Source organism: Crinia signifera, chromosome 11 (genome assembly GCF_055691185.1).
Source record: "Crinia signifera chromosome 11, ASM5569118v1, whole genome shotgun sequence".
Taxonomy (NCBI): Eukaryota; Metazoa; Chordata; class Amphibia; order Anura; family Myobatrachidae; genus Crinia; species Crinia signifera.
Genome location: NC_139227.1, coordinates 125985546 through 126004040, shown reverse-complemented (window position 1 = coordinate 126004040; position 18495 = coordinate 125985546). Strand labels below are relative to the sequence as shown.

The 18495-nt window shown below is 46.0% G+C and overlaps 1 protein-coding gene across 4 annotated transcripts in view; it reads left to right on the top strand.

Annotated features, from left to right (window-relative positions):
- Positions 1-18495, top strand: part of SBF2 (SET binding factor 2) — a 323119-nt gene that overhangs the window by 79363 nt on the left and 225261 nt on the right. The window lies entirely within an intron of this gene.

Sequence of the window (18495 nt, the reverse complement as noted above, 5' to 3'; positions counted from 1 at the left end):
GCTGGCATGTGTAATGCTAATATCTTCCTGGCTGGTAGATGTGAAGTGTAGTCATAGGGAAGCTGATTGGATGACGGCTCCTCTAACAGCTGCCCAATCCTGTGCATCTTTCACCTTCCCAGGGAGCCGTACAGATCCCAGCCGCGGTAATGCTGGGTGCGGGGGTCCTGGGCATGAAAATGTCTCAGTGCTGAGACGGGAGGTTATTGGCATGGATGGAGTTTTAAATCGAATCTTGTAAGAACACGATTCAAATAACCTAGAGAAAAATTCAATAATAAAATCTGGGTTACTGTGTGTTTTTTTTCCCCCCTTCTTTACGATCCATACTCTGGGACTGAATTTCCCTTGTTTGTTGCCCTTTTTTTTTTCTTGGAAAAGAATTTGGAAGAAAGTCGAATGACATTAATTCTCTAGCATGTGTTTGCTGAAGTTCGCCCATTGCATTCCACTTGGGGACATGGAATGGAAGGAGTGGAGAGAGCCCAGGATAACTGTATCTTTATAAAAAAGGACACGATGTATGTAATTATGAGCCAATCGGAACCCACCCAAAATAAGGAGTTGCAATTTTTTTTCTAACTAGACAAATCTTTGTTATTGTTAGTCAGTTAGTGGCAGTTGGGGGCTCCCCTATTTGAATTTTGAACTGCTTAGCGTGGGACAGACATTAGGAGTGAAGAGAGTAGAGGGCCTGTTCCTAAGAGCTTACACTCTATGGGTAATGCTTTCATACTAGTGTACATGCATTGTTCTAGCTCAGTGGTTCCCAACCCTGGTCCTCAAGTACCCCCAACAGTGCACATTTTCCAGATCACCCAGCAGGTGCACAGATTATTCAGGCACATTTTAAAAGATCCACAGGTGGAGCTAATTATTTCACTGATTCTGAACATGCACTGTTGGGGGTACTTGAGGGCCATGGTTGGGAACCACTGTTCTAGATCACACATTTTCCTAGAGAGTGTGAGACCTAATCCTGGACTCTTTTAAAATATACTCTCTACGTATTATTTGTGTAATTATTTGGATTATTTGGAGTTTGGATTTCTCCCCACTTTTCTTTAGGGTTCATTTGGGTCTTTTTTGCTTTGTCATTGTAAGGAAACAAAGTTATTTGCTTTGATATGAGAATATCACTGACAACCACCGAACTCTGACTCTGTGATACTGTTTTTAGGATAAGCTTGGAAAAACCCTGTAAATATTGATGCCGGTTTCCAGAAAATATTCTGTTACTTCTGTTTCCTCAAGAGAAAGGCTCTTCTTGTCTCAAGAGAAATCTGCAAATTGATAATATCCGGTTCCTAGGCCATTAGAGACTGCGGCGGATCCCGAGCTCATGTCTCAGGGTCGCTGTCTGCTGTGACCTCAAATCCCCGTCCGTGTATGCATGATAGGGCCGCTAAATATAACAAGTCCCACAATCCCAGTGGTATCAGATTCTGTTCTATCCAGGGAGTTGTGATTGCTTCCATGACAATGTGGAAAATCACTGCCGGGCAATGTAGTATCCAATCCCTCATACACATAAGCACCAGGATTCTCCATTAGGGGGCCGCCAGTGAAGGGCTACCATTCAGTTTGGGCTCACACAATGGGGTCGGTATAATAGACTGTTTCCCCGCATCTCATCATCCCACTCTGGTTATCTGGCAACATCACTACTCGTCTGTCTTAGGTTTTTTTTTAGTCTTCCCCTGTGGTGTGAAACGCGTTGACATGTGTCGATTAAACAAATGTATGGTGCGAGGACAGGTGACGTTCCCACATAGTAGTGTCCTGTCCAGCATCTTGACACCAGGTGCACGTTATATTTCGGTTTGTACATCCTTGGGCACATGTATGAAAGGTGCTGGAGGGGAATAAATGACGTGTACATAGCAACTTCAGATCACCATGGAAAAGCCTCACGTTTTCCTGCACCCTTCCTAAGACTGTGTGATTCCAGTTAAATCCAAACGACAGTCCATGTAACTAAATTGCTTGCCTGCTGCTCAAGTGCAGTTTTCCCCTGAAATCTTCAAAGTAATTGGCGAGCGTTCATACATGGTTCCTGTTTTGTCGCACTCAGCATGGAGTGTCCATCGCCCGGGGATAGCATTGTCTCTGCGGCTGGGATTCCTATGAAGACCACCCGGGCTGGTGTTTTCTTGCTCCTCTCATGCAGCGATTTTCTCTAGAAAGCAACGGTGGCACAGGAGGCGTGACACAATATTTACTATTTCCATTTAATGCTATTTTTGTTGGTTGTATAATTACTGTAATTATTACGCCGCTGTTGGGCAGTTCTGGGAAGACTTGTAGGTGCGACCTTGCTTTGTGCGTCACTTTCTCATGTTTGTGCTCTGTTATGAGTTCCTAGACGACGAACCTTTTACCCACTTTGTTTGTTTGCTTTTTGTTTATTATTAAGTTGAGCAAGTTTCTGATTTCAGATTGTATTATTTATTTATTTATTTGCAGTTTCTTATATAGCGCAGCAGATTCCGTTGCGCTTTACAATAGTATGAAGCCTAATTGGGTGTTTAGACCTGTGTGATCCTGACTTCTGGGTGATCGCGCTATTGTCTGCTAACAAATGGGCAGCTCTGATCTTGGCAAGGTATCGTTCTGACTTACAATGGAAGGCCAGCAAAGAGATGCCCGTAACCTCCTCTTACCAATAAGATATACTTTAACACAAATTAGGACATGAAAATAAACCAGTAAGGGTGATCAAAATAGCATCACAGGCTTGAATCTTTTAATTATTAAGTTCTCAATGAGTTTGAAAATAACTGTCAACATTTTAAAGATAATTAGTAGTTTAATAGCTCTTTCAACACACCAATGAGGTGGCTGCCAAGGGTGGTTTTTGGGGAGTCCCCAGTAGCCCTGGTCCCCAGCTTTCCTTTCTGTTCGGGTTTATAATCCCTTTTCCATTGCGAAATGGGGTTAAAGTTTTCCTGCTTGTTATCAATGTTGCTATTCCAAGGCTTTTGGGTGCACAGTATTTCTGGTCTTCCCATCTCCATTTCTGTAAGTAATTAAAGTTGATTAAAGTTTTCATCCAAATCCATCCAGAGGTAGGCCCACAACGGGATACCGGAAAAAGTTCTGCTCATTGTACACCACTGGGAGGTCCCGCTGGGATCATAAGCCCCTACTATATCTTCTGGGATCCAATGGTACCTGCTAAGGTTTCTTCCAAATCCATCCAGCGGAAGGCCCAGAACAGGCTACCTGGATCAAATTTCTGCCCAGTACATTCAGTTGTGTGGCCTAACCGGTACCTAAACCCGCCTAAAACCTAAAAACTTTATGAAGTTGAATGTAGTCAGATCGCATCAAAAAGAGCACAAAATCGCTCCGTGTGTATGCCCCTTTATTGTTATTCAATGATTGCATACATCTATTTATCATCAGTATCCGATGCACAAGGTTAATGTGGAGACAAAAGATTGACGTGACAATGGTCAATATATATACAAGGTCAACAAGAGGTTCCCCCCCCCCCTATTTTTAAAAAATTGTTTTGACCGGTATAAAAAAAATCACATCAACCTTTCAATGTCGACCTTGTGCATATTGACTTATGGTTTCCACCTATTGGCCGTATACCCCGACCTTGTTGACCCTGTGATCCGTAGGGCACATCATCTGTGTGGAGTCTTGCACAGGACACTTCCTGCGGAGGCACTTTCTGAACTCACCTCGTTAAAAAAAAAAAAAAAAACACCCAATGCAAAAATTCCAAAAATGTAAAGTAATTTCTACTAATGTGTCTGATCCTGATACTTGGTATTTATTTGTAACACAATGTTCTGGTAAATAGAAAACCACATAGAAACAACAGCAGCTAGTCACATAATGGAAAGCGATGGCAATTTGTATATACACAACCTGGAAATCTGTCATTACAGTTACATATTTGTGGGATATCTGCACTGTACGAAAACAAATATAATTCAGTGAAACGTTCCCAGGCCGATGGGAATAGTTTGGAAACGGGATGATTAGGGAAACAGTTGCATTGTCGTGAGAAGGCTTTGTAGCAGTGAGTTTTCAGTGGGAAATTTGCAAAGGGAGCAAATATTGAATCACTGCGCACATGCGCGAGAGTAAATTGAGACTGGAAATGCGCAAACGGAATCCTGCGTTGGTGGTGGTGGTGGGGGGGGGGGGGTGGAACCGGATGTTTTCTGGGTGCGTCTGAAAAAAACCACAGGTGTACCCCGGCATTTTCAGGGTGGGTCTTTGATGCCAACTATGGCAACTTCCACCCTGTCTCGGGTCTCTTTCTGTCTGGGCAGCGGCTTTTTATCGGTCAGCTCTGAATCGGGCCCTATGTATGGACACTATGTAGACATTTTTAGCTGCCTAGTAAATGGGATAGAAAGGCCAGGTATGCCTCAGGACAATCACAGCACCATATGTAATTTCCTGCCAAATCGGAGTGATGTTCAGTTATATTCACGTGCTGCAAGACGTTCTGGGTAATAATGGCTGCCTTCATTGTGAGGGATTCTGGGTAATGACTGCCGTTATGATCCATCTGATTTTCTCTCTGTTTCCACAGAATCTGTTTATGCCGATGTCAGTGATAATTTATAGTAATTGTGTATCTCAGTGACAAACGTTCTGTGTTTCCTGACACCGCTACACAAACACGGTGACCGGACGGCACAGAGATGTGACACATGTTGGGATTAATACACTGAAACAACATTTATCTTCTGAAAATATGACTTCAAAATAAAACCCCTTTGTTGCATCAATGCTTCTCTGGCGATGGGCACAGATGGCAGCTTTAATCTGATGCGGCCTGATAACGTTTCCGTGTGTTTGTTGTCTAGATTGTGGGCCGTGGAAATAAGTCAGGCAGCCTGTTTGTACTGATTACAGGCCGATAGCCGGTCAGTGCTGCTGGAAGCAGATACAGACCCGAGGACAGTGATGCGGCCTCCTCTCAAACAGCCTTATTAAAGTGCCCAATACACTACAGCAATATGTCTAACCCTGAATTCGGATGGAATTTCCCTTGAACTCCCCCGGGACATTCACGGGAGTGATTCCATCTGATTGTTGTACTTTGGTGTCATTTTTCCTTAAGATATATTAAATGCGATTGATCAAGCTGATATGAGATCTATCTAATGGTATACAATTGTACTATATAATACTATATAATATATCTAATGGGCTGGATTAGGGGGCTAGAGGGACTCGAAACGTCAGTCAAACTTCCTGCGATATATCGGAAGCGCAAAAATCACTCCTCCTTCCATCCAATTCCGATAAATCACTAGTGCAGTATGACCAATGTAGGAGCTCCTATCCGACACTCACGGGACAGCGGATTGGATGGAGAACACAAACTATTTGATGCTTTTTAAACGATATATCGGCCCGAAAACATCGAAATCGCATGAATTCGGGGAAATCATTCTAGTGTATGTGGACTCTTCATTCTGAGAGGCTCTTAGTTATTATTACCAGTAATTTATATAGCGTACATACACTGCGCGGTGCTTCTACAGAGAATTCTCTTTGCCATTGGCATCAGTACTGACCCTGTGAAGCTTACAATCTGTGTGTCAGACCTGATCGCTGTTGTGTGGATTTGTGCAGCAGCTGATTATCGATTAACTGCAGACGTGTGTTTTTTGAAAAAAAAAAAAAAAAAGATGGATTTTATCGTGCATGTGCGATACGCACCACGATAAAATCCATCTTTTTTTTTTTTTATTGCTAGCGGCACCCAGTTAGATTGACAGGAAGCCGGGGTTTGCGGGTGGTAACCGTCCGTTTTCTGGTAGTGCGCGAAGAACGCAGGCAAGGCCGCCTAAGTATTTCCAGGGAGGGCCTGTGACGCCAGCTCTGGCCTCTATCAGCCTGATTCTATCGCACTGGCAGTAGGTTCTGAGCTACGCACACTGGGTAAATCAATAGATAGTGAGTAGCGAATGGATTTACAGCTGAACGCCGATGGGCGTGATTTTCACAAACCATTCGCACACTTGTACAGGGCGGCTTTTACTTTTGGTGGGGTGGTGGCTGCCTGCTCACAGAACTCTGATTAATCTCCATGCTGCAGTCCGGTCTGAATAACCCCCTATATTCTTACCACATATATACACTCACACCTACAATCTAGGGTTAATGTTTGTCAGAACCGCAGGAATTCGGAGTACCCGGAGGAAACCCCCCTGCCAGTGTGTGGTGAACATACAAACTCCACACAGTTATGTCTGGCGTGGGACTCCAACACACACATTCAGTGCTGTAAAGAAGTAATGCTAACCATTACACCGACCGTGCTGAGTTGGAGTTGGGCAGCAAGGATGGTGTAGTGGTTAGCATTACTGCCTCACAGCACTAAGGTCCTGGGTCCCATTCCCACCATGTGTTATATATACGGAGCAGTACGGATGGTGTAGTGGTTAGCATTACTGCCTCACAGCACTGAGGTCATGGGTTCTATTCCCACCATGTGTTATATATACGGGGCAGTACGGACTGTGTAATGGTTAGCCTCACAGCACTGAGGTCCTGGGTCCCATTCCCACCATGTGTTATATATACGGGGCAGTACGGATGGTGTAATGGTTACATGACTGCCTCACAGCGCTGAGGTCCTGGGTCCCATTCCCACCACGTGTTATATATACGGGGCAGTACGGATGGTGTAGTGGTTAGTATTACTGCCTCACAGCACTGAGGTCATGGGTTCTATTCCCACCATGTGTTATATATACGGGGCAGTACGGACTGTGTAATGGTTAGCATTACTGCCTCACAACGCTGAGGTTATGGGTTCTATCCCCACCATGAGTTATATATACGGGGCAGTACGGATGGTGTAGTGGTTAGCATTACTGCCTCACAGCACTGAGGTCATGGGTTCTATTCCCACCATGTGTTATATATACGGAGCAGTACGGATGGTGTAATGGTTAGCATTACTGCCTCACAGCACTGAGGTCATGGGTTCTATTCCCACCATGGCCCTAACTATGTGGAGTTTGTATATTCTCCCCGTACTTGCGTGGGTTTCCTCCCGGGTACTCCGGTTTCCTCCCACAATCCAAAATATACTTGTAGGTTCATTGGCTCCCAACAAATTAACCCTACAATGTCTGTGTGTGCGTGTACATGTGGTAGGGAATATAGATTGTAAGCTCCACTGGGGCAGGGACTGGTGCGAATGTTCAAATATTCTCTGCGCAGCGCTGCGGAATATGTGTGCGCTATATAAGAAACTTGTAATAAATAACTATATTCGGATCGTCTTTGCTGAGATAACGGGTGACATTCTATGGGATGCGATTTCCGTTTTTTTGCGGTAATTAGACCACAAAATGGCGATATCGCATTTTCCCATTAAATCGTTAATTTAATGGGATGCGCTAAGGGACTGAAATCGCATATTATGTGCGATAAGGTATGCTGATAAAAATTGCGAGATTAATTCGCATTTTTATCGCATCCAGATGTTTTCGTATAGAAAAGTATACAAGTCGCTTATTTAATGCAATGCGCATTTGCACATCGCATTATTTAGGTGCCTAATTTTCGCACTTATTTCAGACCAGGGTCTGTTTGGCGAATTAGCCAGAACCCTGCACAGATCGCAATGTTCTGTGCAGGGTTCTGCTGTAAAAAATAAAAGAAAGGGTTAAAATAAAAAAACGAGCGCGGGGTCCCCCGCCCGAGTATAACCAGCCCCGGGCTCACTGAGCCGGTGCTGGTGACATAAAATCAGGGTCCCCGACAAATAGGGGTCCCCTTGATTTCATGAAACCAGCACCAGGCTCAAGGTCCGGCGCTGGTTCCCAAAATACGGGGGACAAAATGACTAGGGGTCCCCCGTATTTTAAGAACCAGTACCGGACACAACCAGCCAGCAGGGTAATGCCACAGCCGGGGGAAACTTATTATATAAGCTCCCGCGGCCAAAGCATTAACCCCCTGGCTGGTCAGCATGGGCAGGGGTCCTGGGGAAGTGGGGACCCCCCCAATGAAGGGGTCCCCCCCTCCAGGACTTACCAGCCCATGCTGATAGTCCGGGGCTGTCCCAGATGCCCCTGGGCGGTGGGCATCGGGCTGATGGCTTGTGTAAAAAAAAGAAGTACAACTATTGTTTTATACTGGCGAACTATGAGTCCCAGCAAGCCTACCCCGCATGCTGGGACTTGGAGAACCACAAGTCCCAGCATGCGGGGCATTAAAGGGCCCGCTGGCACTTGTAGTTCTGCAGTACAAAAAAATAGTTAACAAAATCACACTGACACACTGTAAAATAAAAGTTTAATACACACAAAACACACACACACTGATACTTGCCTACCTTGAGCCCGTAGGTCGGTCCCTGGATCCTGGGTCCGTCCTCCGGGGCTCCAGGGCAGAAGAGTCCGGTTCCGGGGCCTTGGTCCTGGTTCCGGGGCTGGTCCTGGGGTTCCGGGGCTCCTGGGCTGCAGAATCCGGGATCCGAGGTAGTCCCCAGGGGTACCTAAGGAAGCAAATCCAACTCACCTGGTCCCTGGCGACGACCTCGGAATCCTCTCCGCTGACAGCGGGATCGACTTTCTCGGCTCCTGATTGGCCAAGAAATCATTCTGTGCAGAGACGCCGAGGAGGAAACATCTCTGCGCCTGTCAAAGTCCTGCGAGCCGGGTACCAGATGGGAGCAGCACTGTCACCGGAGAGGATTCCGAGGTCGTCGCCGGGGACCAGGTGAGTTGGATTTGCTTCCTTAGGTACCCCTGGGGACTTCCTCGGATCCCGGACCCCGGATTCTGCAGCCCAGGAGCCCCGGAACCCCAGGACCAGCCCCGGAACCAGGACCAAGGCCCCGGAACCGGACTCTTCTGCCCTGGAGCCCCGGAGGACGGACCCAGGATCCAGGGACCGACCTACGGGCTCAAGGTAGGTAAGTATCAGTGTGTGTGTGTTTTGTGTGTATTAAACTTTTATTTTACAGTGTGTCAGTGTGATTTTGTTAACTATTTTTTTGTACTGCAGAACTACAAGTACCAGCGGGCCTTTTAATGCCCCGCATGCTGGGACTTGTGGTTCTTAAAATACGGGGGACCCCTAGTCATTTTGTCCCCCGTATTTTGGGAACCAGTGCCTGACCTTGAGCCTGGTGCTGGTTTCATGAAATCAAGGGGACCCCTATTTGTCGGGGACCCTGATTTTATGTCACCAGCACCGGCTCAATGAGCCCGGGGCTGGTTATACTCGGGCGGGGGACCCCGCGCTCGTTTTTTTTTTAAACTTTGCGCTGTCCTGCAAATGTGCGATTTTCAGACATGAAAATCGCACATTTTCAGGACTAAATACAGCGCCCCACTTCGCTGCAAATCGCCCCTCTTCACATTTTTCAGCCTCCAATGCGCATCACATTAAATATGCGCATTTTGACTGAAAAGTGCGATTTCTAAAAGTGCGATTTGCGGCGATGTGGTGCGCGAATAAAACATGCGCATTTAGCGCAAAGCATAGAATGTCACCCAACGCCTCATTTAATTCAGTCAAACTGTGCAAACATGACATGGTGGTATAGACATGATTGCTTGGTGGTTGTATCGTTGGCGTTTTGTTTTCAGACACCCCCCCCCCCCCCCCCCCCCCCTGTCTCCGAGGGGTCACGTTGGCAGGTCATATAACATGTAGCACAGAGAGTGTGGTCAATCCCGTGGGCAGAGAACAGAATTGTGTCTTTCCAGTATATAATGGAGACAGCTGTATGGTCAGGCAAATGCAGCCTAGCTATGTCGATTCGATTACCCAACCGAGGCACAGGGAACATGATGCCTCATTTCCTCCAGTGATGTCACTATTTCCTATTGTACCGAAGAGCTTACAGTTGATGGAGACCCAATGTTTGTGTACTTTCAGGTTCTGAGCAGCTTTGAGTCCCAGCTGCGACTTTTTATCCAATGTATAAATTTAGCTTGGTCATACTTTGTTATTAATGTGGGGGTTTGGTCCGCATGACTCAACCCCTTCTGTTTTTAGTTAAGACCCCTTGTGATAAATTACACAATTGGCAGATCCCGTTTGGCAATGGACTTTCATTTCTTTCTTTTTTTAGCCTCTTGTTCCTCCAGATGGGAATGTTTTTATTTAATAGTTTGTGTATTCCAAAAAGTTCAGATCCGCATTATAAAGTGCATTTGTTTCTCAGGAGAGGTGAGACAATGCTCTGTATTGCTCCAAATATTTCTGGTCCGATCATATCCCCCTATCACGCCTGAAAGTAGAACAGTTTGGTCATGTTGGCTTTAGCGGGACTGGTCCGCCAGGACCCAGCGACGAGTCATGTGCGGTTACTTCATCTCAAAGGTATGTGGCGCAAGAATGTTCTCGTCTGAATGCCGGGGAGAGGCCGCCATCATCTGGGCCCAGCGAGATTGAAGCCTATTGGTTTATTATGAATGGAGAGAAAAAAACATTACTATTAAAGACTATGAAATTAATATTGGTCAAAAATGGCGTCGTGCCTGTTTGAGACGAAGAGTCAACTTGAAATGTCAAGTGTTTTTTTTTGTTTTTGTTTTATATGGATGCTGAAAATCTCCAGAAAACCCTCCAAAATATTAGGCCGGATTCTGAGATGGGCCCCATACATCAGCAATCACAATTAATGGTTTTCCAGATCCAGTGATTTTTTTGGCCAGATAAATGGATTCTACAATCTATTTGTCTCGCCCACACATTACAGATGTATTTCAGTGATCGGCAGATTTTTCCCATCTAAAGATTGCATCTTCATATCTGGAAAGTGCCCTTACATCACCTCAATCGGTTGTCATTTCAGATGTCACTTCTTTTCATATTGTAAATAGATGAAGACGAGACGGGAATGCCCACACCTATAAAAAGCAACTGCAGATAATACCAGATTATTAAACATGTTTAAAAATCTGATTCAGCAATCGATTGCCGATCCCTAAAATGGGGAGCCCACACATTAAAGATTAATTATGACAATCATCCCCAGATCTGAGGATTGTCACAATTAATTGCTGATGTATGGGGCCCATTAGATTATAATTGTGTGCCGAGGCAGCGAGACACTATGCTCGCAGCATGGCGAGTGCAGCGGAACACTTATACGGTGACCATGTCGACATATGTCAACACAGACCAAAAAAAAAAATCCACAAGAAAAGCTCACGTCAACCTTAAGCTTGTGTCAACCTTCTGTCACTGTCTACCTAGGTATGTTGACCATTCTCACGCGCTCACTCTTTATGAATTTTTTCGTTCGTTGATTCGGTATAAATCCGGAAGGAGAACCGACATTCGGTGCATCAGTAAATTGGAGCAATAAGCAGTAATATGCGGAATCCCAGCCACTTGCAGATGTCTTGTATGTGTATGGCTTATCGGGGACCGTTTCCTGAGAAGGACCAGTCGCAGTCCTATCCATATGTGGCGTCAGGCCAAGCTTGTGCCTAGGATGAATTGGAGGAGGCAGGGTTCGCGGAATGTGACCTGTGTCCGTCCTACTGATAGCCTTCACATTCTCTCCAGGCACTGACTTCTCAGTTTGTGCCTTTGTTTACTCCGGTCCCTGGTGTAATCTGGAATGCAGCCTCTGTTTCCCGGAAGCGCATAACTTTGCTATTAAAGATGCAGAAAAGTATGGAAAGGTATGGCCTGTGCTGAAGAGAGTCATCAGTCAGCGGCCGAGGACAGGCCAGTTCTGCAGCTTACTCCTTTATATAGTCCTTCAATCGCATCTTCAGAGTCCGACCGGAAAGGTGACTGAATACACACACATATGTTTGGTTGGCGGCCTGGCACTCGCCCAACAGGGTACAGCTACCTCCGGTGCCTTCTGGACACAGTGAATATAAAGAATAACTCACAACAGCGGCACTCGTAAGGAATTTTTCAGCGTATATTGTAACCAAAGTCCAACGTTTCGGGGCTGGTGGCGCCCCTTTGTCAAGGTGTGGGTAACTTTGACATATATATATATATATATATAACCTGCAGACGTGCACCTTACAGCTGGCGTAGGCTAACGCTCTGCAGACGTGCCCCTTACAGCTGGCGTAGGGTAACCCTCTGCAGACGTGCCCCTTACAGCTGGCGTGGGGTAACCCTCTGCAGACGTGTACCTTACAGCTGGCGTGGGGTAACACTCTGCAGACGTGTACCTTAAAGCTGGCGTAGGGTAACGCTCTGCGGACGTGCACCTTACAGCTAACGTAGGCTAACGCTCTGCGGACGTGCACCTTACAGCTGGCGTAGGGTAACGCTCTGCGGACGTGCCCCTTACAGCTGGCGTAGGCTAATGCTCTGCGGACGTGTACCTTACAGCTGGCGTAGGGTAACGCTCTGCGGACTTGTACCTTACAGCTGGCATAGGGTAACACTCTGCGGACGTGCACCTTACAGCTGGCGTAGGGTAACGATCTGCGGACGTGCACCTTACAGCTGGCGTAGGGTAACGCTCTGCGGACTTGTACCTTACAGCTGGCATAGGGTAACACTCTGCGGACGTGCACCTTACAGCTGGCGTAGGGTAACGATCTGCGGACGTGCACCTTACAGCTGGCGTAGGGTAACGCTCTGCGGACGTGCACCTTACAGCTGGCGTAGGGTAACGCTCTGCGGACTTGTACCTTACAGCTGGCGTAGGCTAATGCTCTGCGGACGTGTACCTTACAGCTGGCGTAGGGTAACGCTCTGCGGACTTGTACCTTACAGCTGGCATAGGGTAACACTCTGCGGACGTGCACCTTACAGCTGGCGTAGGGTAACGATCTGCGGACGTGCACCTTACAGCTGGCGTAGGGTAACGCTCTGCGGACTTGTACCTTACAGCTGGCATAGGGTAACACTCTGCGGACGTGCACCTTACAGCTGGCGTAGGGTAACGATCTGCGGACGTGCACCTTACAGCTGGTGTAGGGTAAGGCTCTGCGGACTTGTACCTTACAGCAGGCGTAGGCTAATGCTCTGCAGACTGCTCGCTGAGGTAATCTGTGTCCTCGCTAATATCACCGCTTAGGTACACGTATTACACGCACTGTGCATGCCACCAATTCACAGCTACACGGATTACACGCACTGTGCATGCCACCAATTCACAGCTGCACGGATTACTCGCACTGTGCATGCCACCAATTCACAGCTGCACGGATTACTCGCACTGTGCATGCCACCAATTCGCAGCTGCACGGATTACATGCACTGTGCATGCCACCAATTCCCAGCTGTGCGGATTACACGCACTGTGCGTGCCACCAATTCCCAGCTGCTCGGATTACACGCACTGTGCGTGCCACCAATTCCCAGCTGCTCGGATTACACGCACTGTGCGTGCCACCAATTCGCAGTTGCACGGATTACACGCACTGTGCATGCCGCCAATTTGCAGCTACATGGATTGCATGCACTGTACAAGTTGCCAATTGAAAGCTACAAGGATTACATGCACTGTACATGCAGTCATGTGATGGGTATACGGATTGATTGTAACTTGCATATACTTATTTAAGATTTTTATATTTGACCATTTCTAAATAAAGACGAAGCTTAAGCGGTTTGCTTCCTTCTCATTTTCCCCAGGGTGCATGCCAGGGTAAACCAGCGCCATCGGACATGGGTATGTGCTTTGTATGTCAAGGGTATGCCAGCACTGTCGGACATGGGTACCTCACCAGCTGTATACCGCAGTAATGGTATCCACAATGCTGCTCATCTGAAGGGCCGTTCTAATTTCTCTGTAAAAATAATCATACAGTATTTCATATAAATAAATGCATTTTAATCTCTGCCGGCATCAAATGCTTTTAACCCTTGCGCCATTAGGACTCAAGTCTCTGATTTCCTGGAAAATAAACAGTGCTTATCATCTACACTCTGTCTGAAATATTTGCTGCTCCCACAGAATACAGTTTGGAGAAAATAACAGTGGACATTTATGCGACCCAACGAAATCTAAATGATGGAGATAGTTTGTTGCATCCAATGTGATCCGCACGTATTGTGCGATTCCTGCTGTAGATGTGATTGACACTCTGGTTTGTATGTGTGAAGCTCTGTTGGCCACAAGAGGTCACTAGAGAGTACATTACAGATGCCAAACTATGCAATTATCAGCATTTAGGGGGTGATGGTTTGTTACCACATCTAAGTACCACTGTTTCGGTTAAGGACTGTGTTCCTACCTACAATTCTGATGATCATTCTCACCTGTCTGTAGGATTATAGCCAGGTGTATGATTAACCAATCATTACAAACTCCCTGACTGACAAACCCCCGCCATCAGTCAAGCCGGCGGTGAGCACAGGCATTCGGGGGCCTGTGCTCACAAAGAGGGCTCGCACATGGGCACAGCGGACTGCATCCATACGCTGTTCTCAGATTATGGAGCGGGCTGCCAAATCGCAATCCGAACAAACCTGCATCGGTCCCTTTGTGCAAGTGTACCTAGAAGAATTGCTGCTGTTTGGAAGGCAAAGGGTGTTCACAACCAAATATTGATTTATTTTAGATTTGTCTTCTGTTAATTCACTTTTTGTTAATTGATCAACATCAACTATTAACAAGTCTATTTTTGAAAGCACTCTTACTTTTGCAACATTTTTTTTTCACACCTGCCGAAAACTTTTGCACAATACTGTACCACTGTACCATGAGCATCAGGACCATGAGCATTTTGGATAAGGGATTTTTTTGGATTCTGTATTTGTTTTTTCTTACCTACCTGGTCCACGGCGGCCTTCAGGATCCTCTTCAGCGGCATCTCTTATCCCGGGGGTGCATTGCGAGATGGGCGAACAAGATGGGCGACCTGTATATATTCCAGCCCACTGCTATCTATATATATATATATATATATATATATATATATATATATATATATATATATATATATATATATATTATTTATATATATATATATATATATATATATATATTATCCGATTGTTTATACTGCACAAATTGTTATGTTTCAACTTGATCTGATGAAAACACTTCGGTCTTGAAACGTTTAAGCAACGTTTCAATACAACTTATGTATTTTCATCACTTTGCTGCAAATATTCTCCTATTTTATGCGGGCACCCTTCCAGTAAGCTATTTAAGTGGCTGTACCGGACACCCTTGTTGTGTATATATACAGTACTATTTTTCTGGAAAAATAGGTCCAGGAACTCCAGATACGAGTACAATATAAAGAGAGAGAGAGAGATATGTATATATTGTATTTAGAAACCAAAGCACTTACAGGGGACTTATCTTTTGTTAAGTACATTTTCCTGTATGTAGATAGCCCTGGGTGCCCGTCCTGGCATTGAGTACGGGTAGAAAAGAAGACTGGCACTCCAAGGTCTTTTCAAAATGTGTATTAAAACAACATTGAATTAACCACCAACGTTTCGGGCAGCACCCCTTGACAAAAGGGCGCTGCCCCGAAACGTTGGTGGTTAATTCCATGTTGTTTTAATACACATTTTGAAAAGACCTTGGTGTGCCAGTCTTCTTTTCTACCCGTATAGGTGCGACAAGGTTCTCTTGCCGCACCTTGATGAAAAAAACCCACGGGTTTTAAAACGTCGGTTCAAACGCCGCCTGTCTGCCTCTTTCTTTCTGAGTGCCGCCGCTCCCCCTCTGTGATTATATTTATATCAGCCCACTGCCCCCCACGTGTCCCTTAAGCATCTGCTCTCAGCCTTGCGGGACCGTCTTTACGTCCTACAAGAAACGTAGAATGTGATGGCAGATAAGAACCACTTGGTTTCCAACCTGTGGTACGCAGCAGACTGGTTGGAGGTACGTAAATATAATATTGGTAATGGTGGAAGCAATCATCTGCCTGAGCAGACATGGCAGAACGTTACACATAGCTTGCTGTTTATGGGGGCGAGGGGAGATACATGGATGACTTACAGCCCTATCCCCTTCCTATCTCTCCTCTTGCCAGGAATCTCTGTTATCCTGCTTGCATTCTGGCTGTTAGGTTTTTCCTTCTGCTGCTGCACAAGAGGGAGATCTGTTTATGTCTGTGTGAAATGGCCAGGGAAAGTTCTATTTTTCTTTTCCATCTCCAGAAAGTTTGGGGTCTCATTCCATGAGGTCAGTCAGTGCCTTATGGTCGCTAGGCGTGGGGCTGCAGCTGCAGAGTAGCTGCTTGGTGGCCTGTACAATGGCTTAGTGCAGTATGTTGATGTGTCTCCATAGCGATTACAATGTACATATTTTGTAGCAAGGTGGATCCTAATTCATCTACTGATTGGCGTGAGTCAGTATCCGCTCATGCATTCAGATTCCCAGGCCGGAAATATTATATAATAGTTGTCAGACGCTTTGAGACTCAGCCTAAATATATATATATATTTGTTATGGAAGTTGAGACCCTCCTGGAATTTTCTGCAGCTATGTCGGGGTAGACAGAACAGACCCGAGAAGCATGATCCATTAGTATCTGATGAAGGTTACTGACCTTTCCCAGTCCAGACACCCACAGTGGCCTCCAGTAAGTACCATATAGGATTAGAACCGTACATTCCTGAGGCCTCTGCCATCTGCACATCAGGAACATTGTTGTTACAAGACCCACAAGTCAGACACGTCTGCTGCTCCTACATGTCATTATGTTTCCCCTCTAGTCCTCTTCTTTCCCATTGCATCCTGTATGCATCCACGCTCCCTTCCATCCAGTGAGTGAGTGCGTGTTACATGAGAGCCACTCTAATTCATTAGCATGAACTGCGGTGACTTCATAACTGTTTACTATAAACATATAGCACCAACCGATGCAGGTCTGGTATATACTGAGGACACAGTGATGCAGGTCTGGTATATACTGAGGACACAGTGATGCAGGTCTGGTATATACTGAGGACACAGTGATTCAGGTCTAGTATATACTGAGGACACAGTGATGCAGGTCTGGTATATACTGAGGACACAGTGATGCAGGTCTGGTATATACTGAGGATGCAGGTCTGGTATATACTGAGGACACATTGATACAGGTCTGGTATATACTGAGGACACAGTGATGCAGGTCTGGTATATACTGAGGACACAGTGATGCAGGTCTGGTATATACTGAGGACACAGTGATGCAGGTCTGGTATATACTGAGGATGCAGGTCTGGTATATACTGAGGACACAGTGATGCAGGTCTGGTATATACTGAGGATGCAGGTCTGGTATATACTGAGGACACAGTGATGCAGGTCTGGTATATACTGAGGATGCAGGTCTGGTATATACTGAGGACACAGTGATGCAGGTCTGGTATATACTGAGGATGCAGGTCTGGTATATACTGAGGACACAGTGATGCAGGTCTGGTATATACTGAGGACACAGTGATGCAGGTCTGGTATATACTGAGGACACAGTGATGCAGGTCTGGTATATACTGAGGACACAGTGATGCAGGTCTGGTATATACTGAGGATGCAGGTCTGGTATATACTGAGGACACAGTGATGCAGGTCTGGTATATACTGAGGACACAGTGATGCAGGTCTGCTATATACTGAGGATGCAGGTCTGGTATATACTGAGGATGCAGGTCTGGTATATACTGAGGATGCAGGTCTGGTATATACTGAGGACACAGTGATGCAGGTCTGGTATATACTGAGGACACAGTGATGCAGGTCTGGTATATACTGAGGACACAGTGATGCAGGTCTGGTATATACTGAGGACACAGTGATGCAGGTCTGGTATATACTGAGGACACAGTGATGCAGGTCTGGTATATACTGAGGACACAGTGATGCAGGTCTGGTATATACTGAGGACACAGTGATGCAGGTCTGGTATATACTGAGGACACAGTGATGCAGGTCTGGTATATACTGAGGACACAGTGATGCAGGTCTGGTATATACTGAGGACACAGTGATGCAGGTCTGGTATATACTGAGGACACAGTGATGCAGGTCTGGTATATACTGAGGACACAGTGATGCAGGTCTGGTATATACTGAGGACACAGTGATGCAGGTCTGGTATATACTGAGGACACAGTGATGCAGGTCTGGTATATACTGAGGATGCAGGTCTGGTATATACTGAGGATGCAGGTCTGGTATATACTGAGGACACATTGATACAGGTCTGGTATATACTGAGGACACAGTGATGCAGGTCTGGTATATACTGAGGACACAGTGATGCAGGTCTGGTATATACTGAGGACACAGTGATGCAGGTCTGGTATATACTGAGGATGCAGGTCTGGTATATACTGAGGACACAGTGATGCAGGTCTGGTATATACTGAGGACACAGTGATGCAGGTCTGGTATATACTGAGGATGCAGGTCTGGTATATACTGAGGACACAGTGATGCAGGTCTGGTATATACTGAGGATGCAGGTCTGGTATATACTGAGGACACAGTGATGCAGGTCTGGTATATACTGAGGACACGGTGATACAGGTCTGGTATATACTGAGGACACAATGATGCAGGTCTGGTATATACTGAGGACACAGTGATGCAGGTCTGGT